The sequence below is a fragment of the Papilio xuthus genome, unplaced genomic scaffold, assembly GCF_000836235.2.
Source record: "Papilio xuthus unplaced genomic scaffold, Pxut_1.1 DF825928.1, whole genome shotgun sequence".
In the NCBI taxonomy this organism is placed as follows: domain Eukaryota; kingdom Metazoa; phylum Arthropoda; class Insecta; order Lepidoptera; family Papilionidae; genus Papilio; species Papilio xuthus.
Window position 1 is genome coordinate 8,052,564 of NW_013532721.1, and position 13,175 is coordinate 8,065,738.

Genomic DNA, 13,175 nt, shown 5'->3' on the forward strand with positions numbered 1-13,175 from the left:
TTTTCTTCGCAATAAATTTCTTCGCAATGAATGTATTCATACAGTACAAAGTATTCTTATTTTTCGAACAAAATTTAATTAATATTAAACAGTCTAATATCGCCTCGAAAGATTGTTTCTTGAATCGGCTATGATTTAGGAGGATGACGCAATTAAAAAGTTTGTTTCGATTTCAAAATGAAATTGTTACAAAGTTTTGTGAGAGTTTAACTGAAATCGATGAGTATTTTTCTTGTTTAATTTTATTATATTCTTCATATTACTTTATGGAAATTGTTGAGAAATAGTACTTAAGGAAAAATAAAGTTTTTTTTCCCAGATCCGTAGAAGAGAGTCGCGAAGAAAATTCTGTTTACGTAACTTCGAACAATTGACAAAAAAGAAAATTAGCGGCAATTAGATCTTGTGAATATTTTTTTTACAATATTTAATGAAACATAGCTCTTACTGAGATCAAAATTTAAAAAAAAACTATCAAATAAATTGAAAATGGAACCGGACCTTGTAAGTGATTTTGAAAACAGAATGTCAGCTTCTATACAATGCTAGGTATTTGCTAAAACAATTCTACTCAAATGCGCCAAAACGGACGAAAGGTCGAAGCTCGGCCCGGCTTAAATAGCGGGTATGCAAACCAGAAAGCCTTCGTCTAGGTACTCGCAGTCGCTTTGACCATTCCATTCATTCTTATACTTTGGTCCAAGTTACAAGATTAGACGGTACAACATGTTATATTTGTTACACTTAGTTAACATTTTTTTTTGAAATGAAATTCTAATAAAATGAAATATTACAGTCGAGTATTTATACACATACCTTTTCTTTGCCAGAGCTTCTTAAGTTTTCCTTAACAGGAATACTAACAGAACACTATTTATTACAATACTAATTTCACAGCTAATTTCTTTTTGAAAACTATAATTATTAATATCACGTAAAATTATATCTCATGAATGTTAACAAGATATAGTTTTGGAAGTATTTTTGTATTTTCATTAAAAAGCTGTAGTCAGTTCTTAACTTGTACCATACGCTTGAGGCAGAACTTTTCCAATAAAGGTTACCTGCGCAGTCAAAGATGTCATTGTGGTCGCGGCGAGCATTGTTGTGGCCCCATCAGCAATTTAAGGCTTTAAACAGCTTTAATCTTACAATGTGAAGGTACATTGTAATTCCAATTGGCTAGAGAAAGGGGTCAATACACAAAGCTCACGTTACTCTTTCACGTCCTTTCCAATTTTAATTGCATTCTTTCGGGTTTGAACAAATTACAATGTAGTGGTATTTGTCAATTGTTTATAGATGCACACAAAATATTAACTATGTAACAAAGCGAAAAATTAACATTTATATAAACTAGCTGTCGCTCGCGACTCCGTCCTCGTGGAATTAAAAAAAAAACTTAATAAGAAGACTATGTGTTCTACCAGACTACTTTCTACATACGTGTAACATTTCATCAAGTGTTCTGGAGATTTTATCTTCTAACGAACATCTAAACTTTATAATATAAACATTTGTAAAAAATAACTTTCAAGAAAACATTTTACATTGCGAAGAAAATGTAGTGATAGAAAGTGACATGCAACATACACGTGTTAAGAACATAAACAAGAATATATCACGTTTTCATATGAAACGTGCGAAGTTTTATCAAAAGATTACATTTGTCAGGGTGAAGCCCTTCATGTAAAATGACACCGCGCGGACAATCAGCCAGATGGTACGTGTGCCGGACTACCGGTTCCTTCTTTTATAATTAATTCTTCACCTTGACATTAGACTATTAATTACGATTAAAATAAAAATCATTCAAGGCAGAGAAAATGCAATTATGTTTACGAAATTGTATCTTAATACAAATATCATAGTAGACATTCCCAAAACTTTTCCGTGTTCTAATTTTAAATCGGTCATCATTTTTGGATAACCTAAAAGATATCCAATTTAATTGTTAGGCACCTTTTATCCTTCGTAAGAAAGTCCCGTATGTTAAAAACACTAGAAAATTGGTGGATAACAAAATAACCCGTCACATAACAGTCTTCAAATTACATGACCTAAAAACAAATTATTCGAATTTCGAAAACGAATACGCGTGACAGCGGTATAAAAAAAATTCTTTATTTTTTTCTATTCTCCGACACGCGACACCTGCGGCCAGTGTCAAATATTATTTTCCTTGTTAACTCGATGTCGGTAATTCGATGCTAATAATCGAGTCGTGTATCGATTACAGATGCCGTAGAAAGTTAATACATTTATAAAAATTACCTGTATCATGACAGCTTATATTTTTTAATGTCTCGTCTTATGTTCGATTAACCTTTTACTTTGTCTATTTTTATAACACTATCTACCTATATTTTACTTTCGATTATCACCAACGTATTTAAAACTTAAAAACAATATATTTTTGAACCATTTTTTTTTTGTTTTGTACGTTGATAATAACGTCGCTCTTTCTAAGCCAATGTACAATTTTGTTTTTACTTTACATTAAAATATCTTCAAATAAAATACGAAACATATTAATTGAGTAATACACCTTAGTTAAATGCTAATTTTGTACAAACATTTAAATCCCAAATGGTGTATTCAATTAGTTATAGCTTCCCAATAAGTTGTGAGGAGAGCAAACATTACCGATATATTATTAGTTGAGTTCGGTTCACTTGCGGTTAAGAGTATTTAACTATTCGGAGAACAATCAGGGAAGCGGTTAAACTCGTGTTTAATGTAAATATAGTAGACACGCACTGACACACACTGTACACATAAGTATGAGTACGCTGCAACTTGGTATGTGGTAACTTACTGTGGTCCAACGCTAACGAATCAAAACGCCCATTATATGTTCACTAAGTTTATTAAACTACGATTAATTAGTGATAAACAATTTTGTTTTCTGATTTAATGATGAGACTTTTTGTTTTAAATGAATTTCTATTATTTGTACTCTTAAGACTTTGTAAAATTAAGACAAAGTAAAAAAACCTAAAACCTTGAATGGAAAATTTGTAGCTTTTATAAGTATCTTATTAATAAAGAAATATTTTAATAGACATTTATGTAAGTTAAATTGTATAAAAGTTATATAAATAATACCGTAACTTTTGTATTTAATAATGGTCCACAGAGTTCAACCATTACAACAATTTGAAAAGTACATCAGATAAAATTTATCGTTCAAGCTTTAAGCGATTAAAATCTTACAATCGATTAAAAGCCTTCTTATCAGTTATTATTTGCGATCAATGAAATGTTCGGAATAAACTGCATGGGTAATAAAATGGTAATAAAGAAGAGTCCACAGTGTCTGTTGTGGTACACAATGGGAGCTTTAAGCTTTCTGTTCTTTTAACAAATGCGAGCCTGTTCCTATGCGCACTATCTGTGACGAATTACTCATTCCTATTTCACGTGGCGCGTAGCAAATCGCTTATTTTGTCGGAGTGTTTCAGACAAAAGCTCGTGTTTGTTCACGCGTACATTCTAAAAGCTCGTGTGGACATTAAGGTACAGTTTTACTACGAGTACAATAGCATAATAGTTTTGTTTTGTAGAAAAAGAGTTAAGCAATAAAAGCGAATGTCTTTTTGAAGTTTTATAATTTCATTGTTTCTCTTATTTATTTTTATTTATATGTGAAAATATGTTATTGTAAGAACCGAGAAACGTTATAATATATATTAGAAGCTAATAAATATAAAGAAAAACTATCTTTTAAATATTGAAAATATTTGATTTATGTTAAATGTAAAATAAATAAAGTATTACATGGAAACAGCCCTTAACAACTGATTCCGTGTCGGCTCTCGGATTGCGGTAACGTTATTGTCTATTGTCAGTCCGTTGTTATTCAAAAGCTACATTTATTTTTACTGTTAAATATTTAACGGCTAGAAATAACATAATTTAAGTTTGTGGCTGTACGTAGAATCGATGTAAAATGAAAACATTTTGCAGTCACAGTTCGGGAGAACAAATAAATATTTGTTTTGTAATTATTACGGCTATAATTTTAGCAATACCTGTTTTTAGAAGAAGACAATATTAACTATTATTAATCCTTCATACCATAAAATCAACGTAAAACTTTTTTGGTGGCAAAAAAAATAACTAAAGCAAAAAAAAACTTGTAAATAGGCTCTTTATAAGTCAATGCAATTCGTTTAACCTCAATAACATTGAAAACTTAAGTAATCATTGTGTATAAATAAAGCTATCTTAAACTTCGATGATTCAAATTTACAAGGAATTTGATCAATCGAATTCCATGAAATCCGTTTCCTCCAAATTGAAACATTCAAATTATTATATCAAAAGCCGGTTATCCAAATGGCATTTAGCGGATTCCTAATTTGAAATTGTGCCGTTGGTAGCGGTGTTTACATTTTTATATTTTTAGGAACAAACTTGACTGCATAATTTATGGTATTATTGAAATGCGAGCATGTTGTTCAAATAATATTAACTTAGAAGGTCTAAAGCAAATTTTATTCCGGTCGAGTAAATAAATGAATTAAGATTATACGTTGTTTAAGATAAATAAATGGTAATGATAAAATAATTTCATGCTTTTTACTTATCAGTAACAAAATGAGTTCTTGTAGTGACGTAATATTACCGCGTCTATTGGTGCGTTGGATAGAGTATAACAGCCTTACCATAAATAAAGTTTTGAATAAAGAGGGCAATTTAATTAGGTTCTTTTATAATGCTCTTAGACATATAAACTTAGATATAAAAAAATAATTTACTGGCCTATTCACTATCTTGGATAATATCGAAAAATATAGAGATAATATCTAGATTCTTTTATTCTATCAAAGATATGAATCTGATTTATTTAATATAAATTAATAAATTTATTTTAATATTCACAATTTAATTAATAAAAATGTACATCTGCGTTGTCATACTCTGTGGCACAAGGTAGTGCGGTCGGAAATGGCGGAGCCAGCCACCCGTGAAGCCTCGATAGCGACGTCACGATAAAACTAATAGAGTTTCGGACTAACGTGCTTTTAATACAGTTTTCACGTTACAACCCAAAATCGTTCGCCATGAAACTGCTTTAAAAGCCAAAAACCATTGATTTTTTTTCTCACGAGGTTTTTAATGCGTCCATTAGGTATTCGCTTTTAGCGGCCTCTTTTAGTGGCAGAATCCAATAGAGTCGTTTGCTTTAAACTACTTTTTAATCGGTCCGAGAACAATTGTTGCTTCAATGGAATTGCGCTCGCTCTATTTCATACAAATAACGTATTTTATCCGATGTTTTAATAAAAGAAATGTTATTTTTATTTTTTCACACATTATTTTTATAATAAAAATTATATACAATAAAAGTAAATTGATAGAAGTAAAATAGAAATCAATATTAATATTTGCCGTGCAATTTGAAATGAAACAATTTCTACTTCCTTTCAATTTTAATTTGTTTCAATATTGCATCGAAGCCGCTCAAATGAAAAGCGTGACATTTAGCTGGCAGGCTGCATTCTGCACAAATTTATGAATTGTTTTTTTTTATTGCGACGGCGTGTTTTTCGTATTCTACCAATATAAAAGTAAAATTGCACTTTTGTTTACGATTAAAATTTAATATACGCTATAGTTTTTATTGTACTCTACCTTTACCAAATCAAAGTACAATTAAATGGATTAAGATAAAATATTTTCTTTTTAATTGTTAAGTGTGAAGAAAGTGTTAAATTACACGTTCACATAAACTTAGTCACTGTAAACTATACCACTAGTGCTCTTTTTACAGTAGCAATCGCTTAAATGATTTCAATTTGATTAAATAATTACCGCGCAATTTTAAGTTACCAATTTAACCTGTAATAAAACGAAACGTAGCTGATTATTTTGAATAGCTAACTTAAATCCCAGTAAATAACATACATAGTGGTGTAAATAAAAAGGAGTTTCAAATTTCGAACGATTTTCACTGTCGAGTTCCCTCAAAGACTATAAACGGCTATACTTTCATGTTGCGTACACTAAAGGTACGCTCTGAAACTTTTGTAGCGCGATTCCGGAATCTGACGGCAACATCGCTAACAATGCATGTCACAGTCAAAGTGTTCCGGCCGCCTCCGACAATGCCCGCCTCGGGTTCAACTTCCTACGTCTATCGTATGTAACTGTCATAATTTTGTTTCCCTTTTGGGGGGAAGTAGGCATGTAATTCTTTAGAGCGTTTTGGATTTTTCATGTGAGAATTTGTTGCTGAACGAATAAAATTATATTCATAAAAACTTTACTTATATACTTCGAAGTAAATTTCATCCGACGGAATTTTATATTGGTATATGGCTTTTAGTTTTGTCTACTAAATCGCATAAAGTCATCAAGTTTAGTTCGATTTACCAAGGGTTTTCGACATTAAAATCATTTAAAACATATTGCTCTCTCTGTTTAATTAACGATGACGACAGGGATAACGATTAGTTACGGTTAGTTTCTTTTATTTTAAAAAGTCCTTACACCCAAGGCCCTTAACAGGAAGTGCATTCTTGATTTTAAAAATATTACGTTCACTGTTCCGACATATTGAGAGTTCGCTACTGTCTTAATTTCAATTTTACTGTTCCAGGACAATCGTATACAAGTCAGTGGTATCAGTTGGCTGTCACAATACATAGTAGCGTGCAGCTACCAGCGGCTGGCGGCGCGCGTTGCTTATCGCTGTGATAGAGCTACATATTTCAAACAAGACTTATGCTCTACATCTACAAATGATATCACATGTTTCGTATAGTTATATAGAAAAATAAATTCCTAATTAGAAAACCATGAGGTTAAGCTGCTTAGATAAGTACAGATCTACACTAAGTAATGATTGCTTTTTGCTTGTTAAGTTATGCATATGCGTTTTGTGGGTAAGCGACACAAGTAAAAAGTAAGTAAATTAAGTAAATCCGAATAACTTTGGAGTGTTAAATAAAGACGATTGCAGATAATGTAAATTCTATTTATTTATAAGTAAGATTATGTTTATATGATCTAATTAAAAAAAAAAACAGTGGCAAGAATGTTGATAATTAAGATCATTAGAGCGATGGCCACCCATGGTTTTTATAAGCATATAAAAGTGAGACAACATTGACGATGAATAGCTTGATTGGCGCCTCGATACGCCCTCTTAATTGAGTCAATAACTTGGCCTTGCTGCGAATAATCTAATGCTTCTCGTATTTATTAGGTCAAATCGAAATCTTGATAAATTTATCTTACTAATATTATAAATGCGAATGTTCAGATGAATGGATGTATAATTGAAGGTAACTCCAGAATGGCTACATGGGTCTCGCTAAAATTTGACATAAATCTAGAACTAGCCTGGAAGAACGCATAGGCTACTAACTTATTTTTAATACCTCACGAACTGAGTCGTTTTGAAAATCAAACGACGATTTAGATTTTTTCTAAATTAGGTATTTTGGATAAGCATTTAGTATTCAAAAATAATCTTTAAATCGATGTAAGACCAAATAAATTACTTAAAAATTTTAATTGCATTTATAATTATATCTTATAATCAACTCAACGATGTTCTATTTTATTTCGGCAAGTCCCCCCTAATCCCGTAAAGAGACGTTCAGTTAATCCACCCTGACGCTTTTAATATGGACTTAATTAAGCGCCATTAACGAGCTTCTTCTCTAATCCTGCGAAATTCTAATATCCGAGTATTATTACATTCACCAAAATCAATTCTTATTACATTATTTCTACGGAGAAGGTAACACTGGTGACACACATCCATATTGATATTATACGTGAAAAATAAAAACTTTAACAAAAAGAAAACCAAACTCAAAATAAATCTCAAATAAAATACCCTGAAAAGTAACAAAATAATGTCATGAATACACTCGAAAGTAAGCAAGTTCTCTTCCTCCTAGTATATTGTATAATACAATTATTGTTAAATCGGAGAAGCGAGTGTTTCACCATCTGAAAGGTCGGCAACGCATCAGCGTTTATTCTGGTATTGCTGATGTCCATGGGCGTCGTTAAACACCTCGTTGTTCCCGCTGCTCGATTGCCCTCTGTTATAAAAAAATAGTCGGTATCTGCCGAGGTAGATTTCACTGATGTACCACGGCCGTACACCATTTTCTATCTGAGATGTCTTAGACCTAGTTACGTTTAAGTTCCTACAAAAGCTTTTATTAGTTGTAACAATTGCTAAAAAAGTAGCTATAGCTAATGCATTTCAAAGAAAAACTGGAGAGATAAGTAGTGTGTTTGAAGTGTAGTAAAAATAAGCACTTAATACTCTTGCCAGCTAAACATCGTAAATGGTCGTTAACATCAACCGCAAGAAACAAATTTAGATTTTAATTTTAATTCAAAAGCTTGTTTTAATCGTTTCAGTTAACTTGAGCCACATCCGCTGTAAATACGTACTTACAAGACTCTCTCTATTTTAATACAGTGACTAAATATCATTTGTACTATCATGAACATAAATCACATGTTTGAACCTATTTTATAGTTAACAATTATATTTATTTTGTAATTTATTTTTCATAGCATAAATATATCCATTCTGAACACTTCTGCGTTCAAATATATATTTAAGTATTATTTTTTCACGATTTAATTTATCTAATTGTTCATGTGTAGAAAGACAATGTTACAATTAAAAAGTTTACTTTTGAAAATACTAGATGGCGCTGCACTGTACAAATTCAAGCGTTTTGTTCTAACCTTGTGATACGGTTGCCACTAACGCTGTTAGACTAATTAAATGAGTCCACCCGACCTCTTTTGTTTTACTATTACGGGTCTCCGGACTTTTTGGGATCTGGTACACTAATATCGATTTTGATTTGAATCATTTTCGAGATGACACTTACCAAATGTGTTTGATAATTCAATTGAGTTGTATTGGTCAATCAATTCCATAGATATAATCTTATCAGGCGAGGGCTACTGCCCACTCTCCCTTCCTAAATCCTTTTCAAAGAAAAACCATTAAAGAGAAATCCGCTTACTGACTAAGGTCTTTATACAATACCGTAATCAATTCTGAAGTACTCTTCAAATATTTAGGGTCGATTACAACATCTGTTACTGCAATTCATTACAAAGTTAACAAATATCAAGATTTATGATAAAATAAACTTTATAACGTTGTATTAGAGATGTTATTAGTGTTTAGAAAAGTTTAGACAAGTTTTCATGTTTACCACATGCTACCGGTCCACACTATGGCTATAAATACGCAATTGGATACCAATGTATCCAGACGTATTAAGGCAATGATAAAAGAAGTATTATACTTAATACGTTTAGATTATCGTCTATATCTTATAATATAAATATTAAAAATGCAAAAGTTTGCAGAGATGGATGGTCGTTTCAACTCGTTGAAATTTGGCACACTCGTAGATTTTTCTTCCTTAATTCCGCGCGAACGAAATTACGAGTAAAAACTATCGTATATTGCTTTGAAATATTATTGAAACTAAATTTTAGTTCACTAGATATTAAATGCCTTTTTTGAGAAATGCGTAGAAACGAAATTGTGTCCACAAATCAAGAAATCTTTGAACGGACGAAAAGAATTCGCTTAGTGGATACCATTTTGTAAACCAGCAAATGCTAGCACACACTATTAATACTTAAAACAATTCAATCTTGTTATCTGTTTAATAAAAAAAATTGTTTTAGATTGTTGCAAGTACAAAAACGCTATGCTGATTACAATGTTGAGCACGATAGATTAGACGCATCTTTAGAGTTAAAAACTTTATATTTACCACTAGAATTAAATTTAGCCTTAACAATTAAGTAAACGATGATAGAGACAATTCCTACCTTTGAAAGTGATTTTATAAGTATAACAACAAAAAAATAAATAAAGGATAAGATAGATTTATTACCAGCATATGCACTATTTAATTTTGTATAGGTTTTGGTATTATATGATTGCTGTAAGAAGCATACAAAAATAATCTTTTGGATGGTTCAGGCGGGCATAGTGTGTACGTACAGCGGGGGTGCATAGGGGAAAAATGCAATTAATTTTATCACAAAAGCCTCATTCGGCTGGAGGCTTATTGGGCGGGAGAAGACACGGTGCGTGGAATTCTGTATTATGTTCTAGCCACGCTTTGTTTGCGAATGTCCTATGTCAACAATGTGAGATACCTTATTGTTTACTTTTAAACGTTTCGCCATTAAAAATTTAAAAGGAATCACAATATGTGAAAGGAATTTGAGTTTGAGTTTTATATATCTTATTAATACTATAAATGCGAATGGATGCGATGCGATGGATGTATGTTTGTTTGAAGATCTCTCCAGAACAGTCCAAACGGATCTCGTCTAAATATGGCATAGATGTAGAACATAGTCTGAAAGATCATATAGGCTACTAATTAAGTTGATTCTGCGCGGACGGAGTCTCGTGTGACAGCTAGTATTTTATAACTTTTTACTAATAAAACAAATGACATGCGAAATGAATACTGAAAATTTTGTAATCAATTTAAAAATAGACGACTAGCAGTGCTTGATTTCGTAATCATTCTACAACCAATTGTATAATCTTGCTCGCAACTTTGTGCTATCGAAAATACAATTTATTTCATAACAAATACCTACTGAAGTTACTGACACCTTATAAATTAGGTCATTATCGGATTTCCCTAATCCTAGAGAGCGCTCACCTGACCTGCCTGACCTTTTGTACTTAGTTTTAAAATGTAAATCTATGGTCGGTTTTGTAAGGGACGTTTATATTTACATAGTCAAGGTAGCAGGTCTACCTGAAAGGATTTACCCGTTTTGAATAAATTTCCTACAATTTCTTAAAAAGACTAAAAGGCTTTGCATATACAAAACTAACACTTTAACACTTAAAGCATAAAGCGAAGCACTTCTTGATAAATTTCAAGAGAATTTCGATTCAAAGTGAAGTTCTCGGGATAAGATCAAGAGCGTTGTCGCGGCTGCCCCATTGTCTCAACACGACAACACGCAAGAGACGAACTCGTTATGCGTTGTGTTCACAACACATGAATCTGCTTAACATTTTAAATGCGAATCAATTTGCTGACAGCATCGAGGATTTTCGCTCGAAAGCGTTCAGGTTACGCCTTTTTATTTTTTGTACGATTTAGTTTTGACGGTAAATTCTCCTTTGTTTGACATTTGAAACTGTATTTGGAGCAGCAATAAAATAGAAGAAGCTGTCGTTTATTTTACTCCAGGAGAGGACAAAGGTTTCAATTACTGATTCACGAAACAGGTCTTTACGTTCAACTTCGAATGCAGTTCAAAATTCTTTCTAGTCATCAAACATAGGAGATAGTAAGGTTAGTTTAACAAAAAACTTTAATGTATGTTTTGTTACAGAAGTAAACCTCAGGGGACTTGGAACCATATTGACGACAAACAAATCATGTAAGTGTCTGTATCATTTGTAGAAAGAAAACATGCAGGCGTAGCGGTCTTATGTTAAAATCAAGCAATTCTTTTCTAGGTTATCTTTTCATTTGTTTGCATAAAGTTCTTCTTTGTTCCTTCCTTACTTATAATTACACGACTAAAGTGTGTTGTCTTTATGCAACCTCTCATGCCCGGCTGAGCCCGGGTCATGTGAACACATCTTAAGGCTTGTCTCGGGGCGTAGTTTGATCGAGTTATGCATTATTAATGAACGTCGACAAGTAATTATAGGGAACACTGAGATTTATCGCTTTAGGGCGCCCATCTTATGACGAAGTGTTTCGGCGAACGCGTGTGAGGTCTTTGATTGAGACATCTAATCTTTTATTTTGATGTAATAACTGTTTATTACGAAGTTGTAAAGACAAAGTTATGATTCAAAGTTGGATTTTTACATTACCTCTCATACCGTGGGTTTCTTAGATCTCTGTTTTGTCAAAGATGAAAGACAGGGATGACAACATGTTGTATACAAAGAATTTGGACTCAGAAACTAACGGTTGTACCGCTTAAGTTTACTTACATAGGTAGTAAATCAACTAAAGACTGATAAATTTACTTGAATTAGCGGCAAAACCCATTAGAAGATACTGATTCGTTGAAGACCAGTATTGCACCTGTTATTTGTCTGATTAAAAGTTCATGGCTCATTTAAATTATTTGTCACCAGGTGAAAAATAAAGTGAACAAGTTGGTGTAAATAAATAAGAAAATAAAGTGCTATCAACCTGAATATTCTAGACATAAAATAAATGACGCTATAAACAGCTTAACATTAAAACTGTAGCAAAAATGTCGGCGACTGTGGATTTAAAAGCAGGTATTAAAGTGCTCTTACTTAAGATAAAGGTCGAAACAGTTGAAATATTCCATTCGCTTAAACGTTTCATACAGATAAGAGTGAGCTAATTTGTTACTGCTAAGTAAGTAATGTGCAATCTTAACTTTAAGTAAAATAAACGATGTGTGCTATTAAAAAAGAATGTTAGTAAAAATATTTATTTAAGACTGATGTCATTTTTCTTACGTCAATTAAAATACTCCCCGAATAGTTTTTTTTTTAATTTTAACCAGAAAAAATAATACTAAATGTTACTATTCTCAGCTCACTATTCTTCCCCAATGAAGGGCTAAGAGCCAAACCTAAGTTAGGGGTGATATGGCCTTAGTCAACTACGCTGACTCACTGCGGGTTATTAAGAAATAAGTAAATACTACCTCGTTGCCCTAAATTATTTTAAAACATATTTAAATAGCAAATGTAGTAAGTAATAAAAATAAAAAAAACTACGAAAAGATATTGCGATGAAAGCGCCACCTAGATGTAATAAAAGTAAGGCAAGCGTAATACGAGTACGGTGAAAATTCGACTAACTGATAATTATTTCACGTGTTCGAAAAACCAAATTAGAGTCGAGGCCGTATTACCCGAGTCCTCTCCTGTGGTAGAGTGGCCCTTGCTCCTGCTCCACGGCGTTTGTAGGATAGTTACGCTGTAACGTGCACTTTACAATTTATTTAAATTATACTGTAAAATATTCAGTTACTATTTTATGAATAAATAAAACAAACTATTGATGAACTCGCAGCCTGGCAGGAAAGAATATACGAGTGTGTATAAATAAAAAAAAAGTTCTAGGCTTAATTGATTGCAATAGTGTATTTCAGTATTTAAACTAACCTAGCTAACTAAGGGC